Consider the following 3,133-nt stretch of genomic DNA (forward strand, 5'->3'; position numbering starts at 1 on the left):
GTTTAACAATTTTGCGATCAAATCAATTTGTCTGGTCTAATTTTGATTAAAATAACATAATTTAATCAATTATATATGTTAAAATTTAATTATTAAAAAACGTCTTTATCTAAGTGATTTTCTACATATTATTGTTTCTAACTTTTTTTTTTTCATTTAATAACTACCGTGAATAACACACTTTGTTCAACAGGAGAATTATATAACACCCCATTTCCAAAATAAATAAAAAATTAATTAGGAAGCCAATTTTATCATTTTTAAAAAGTCAAAATCTCATTCCTTTATTTCTTTCAAAATTATTTTATCAAAAAATATCAGCCACAATCTACTTTAACCTACAACAATCAATTTATTTCTTGGTGAGTTGTTTTATGCTTTTCATAATAAGTTTCAAAAAATGATTTCTTTCAGCTGTGTGTGACTTTCCTTTTACTAAATGCAAGGAAATTAAACCAAATTAGCTAAAAGTTTGAACCAGTTTTATCTTAAGGAAATAGAAGAGTTTAAATTTTCTAAAGGGAGATAAAATGCAAGTAATTAATGAGTAGAAATAATACAACATATTTCAAGCATGTTCAGATGGAAAATTGTTAATTTTTTTTGGAAATTTGAATTAATTTTAAAATACAACAACTGGTTTTAAAAAATTAAATCAATTTAATTATTGCACGTTTATATTTATTGAAAAGCAGCATTTTCTAGGTTTTTTTTAATATGAAAGTAAAAGTGGTGATATATCTTAACATTGTAATTTTTGATGTTTTTCAAAAGTGTAGAAGATACACAAATTGGAGGGTCCGATTTCTATACTTCAAATTTTAAAAATTTTTTTAACAGAAATCCCTCTGTCCGATTTCTGTTCTCTCACAAATTCCTCGGTCCGATTTCATAAATTCCTCCGTCCGATTTCTGTATCTTCACAAATTGGATGGTCCAATTTCTATACTTTTCACAAATTGAACGGTTCAATTTTTATTTATCTAATTAAACGGTTCCATATTTAAAAATAACACCACATCAACCCACATTTTAAAAAAACACGTTACTACTCCAATATCAAAAACAAAATCTGCATTTTCTACAGTGAGAACTGAGAAGAACACCCAATATAATACAAATTTGTATATGGGTCAGTGGGACACACACTTTTGATTCCATCATATCTGTAGAGCAAGACAGACGCACATGTAAAAATAAATTAAATTATATCATATAATTCACTAATTTAATTTAGTTAGTTTTCAAAAGATCAACACTTGGACCATTATTTAATCCTCAAAAGATATTAATTATTCTTTATATTCATCATTCATGAAACAACTTCCCTTTTAATGAAGTTTTATTAGCAAATACACATATTAAGAAGTTACTAAACCGGTACAAGAATTAATTAATATTAAAAAAATAATTATTTATAAAGCCAAAAGTATNNCCTTTTAAACATGTATAGCTAGTAATAGTATATAGTTTTTTTTTTTTTTTAATAAAAAGCTCAACACAACAAGGTGGAGCATTAACGAAAAAGTACTAAACAGATAAAATAAACTAATTTCTAATCATCTTCAACAAAAGATATTAACACCCAAAAGATTAAATATCACTTCACTTTTTGTAACTCTTAATCGACCTGTTAACTACCCCTGCAATACTTGATTCTTGATTCCTGAAGATTTTGCCATTCATTTTCAACTAAGTGTTCCAAATGATAACAATAAAATCAAACTCACCAACATTCTATCAATTCGACTATACGATTGACCCTGAACCACATAAACTTATGGTCATTCATTTCTATATCCACCAGTTTCATAATGTTGACACACTAGCGCCTTTCCTTTCTTCCAATTGCACAATCTCATTGAAGACACCCATGTAGCAAAGAGGAATTTGACATATTCCCGATAGCAAACTCAACTATTCCCACACAACAAGCTTCTCTTCCCTTGTATGCATACCATATACCAAACAAACTGCATAAATAAAAAGTATTGTTTGTCAATTTTCCTTCTATACACAATAATTTCTCTCATTTGTAACAATTACTCAACCTAAACATCTTATCATCCCACATTATTAATAAATCTCCAGAAGCACACCTTCCGATCCCACAAATTCTAAACCATCGCATCATTATCCCAAAATTGCACTACATCAAACTTAGTAATCACCTCCTTTTTTGTCTCTATCAATCCTAATATATTCACATTATTTTTATGCTTAAATTTTTTTTACCGTTTTTCACTTTCAACACTCCCTAAACCCCTCATATTCCACAAACTAAAATCATTTAAAAATTTCATTACACACCTTATTTCAATTTTTGGGGCGGCTCCTTCTTGCTTTCTCTTTTTGTTTTGCTTGCCTTTTTTTTTTTGTGTCAATACTTCATTTTGAGCTTGGAGAATAGCCATAATGTCCTCATCCTCGTCATATAAAACAGCTCATTATTCAATAGCCAGATCCCAAGCAGCCCTATTTTCGGCCATATCTTTATCCCAACTTCCTCCGTGCTCATCTTGATTAGTTTCACCGTCTGCATCCTGCTCTGAGTCCCCCGAATCTTCCAAGTTCCTTACAGCCCCTTCATCATCCAACCCAGTTTTCTGCACCACTGTATTCTCATCTTCTAAATTTGAATCCTGCACTGCATCACCCCTCATTAGACATATGCCAACATGCTGCTTACCACTCCCATCCAAACTAGCATGGATCTCATTAACTACACTTGGTGGAATGTTTTCCTTCGTTGTACTGTTCGAAGAATTCTCCGCACCTCTGCCAATCTCCTTTCCAGCTTGATTCTGCTTGCCGGGTACATCAGGGGCTTCACACTCCTTCCTGCCCTCCACGCCAACGAACATTATCACCTTCGTCACCAGCAACGGACTTCCGCGCTGCTCCCAGATCTGATTATTAGCCCATATAGATTAAATTATTAGAAGAGAAATTTTCAGAACCAACAGTGTTTAATATTTTATTATTTAATAGTATATATAAATATTAAATTATTTTAACAAATAAATTTTATTAATTTATGTGTATAAATTTTAAAAAATACTAATATAAATTATATTGATTTATATATAAATTTTAATAAATATAAGTATAAATTATATATTTTGTATATACA

Source organism: Arachis ipaensis, chromosome B08 (genome assembly GCF_000816755.2).
Source record: "Arachis ipaensis cultivar K30076 chromosome B08, Araip1.1, whole genome shotgun sequence".
Lineage (NCBI taxonomy): Eukaryota > Viridiplantae > Streptophyta > Magnoliopsida > Fabales > Fabaceae > Arachis > Arachis ipaensis.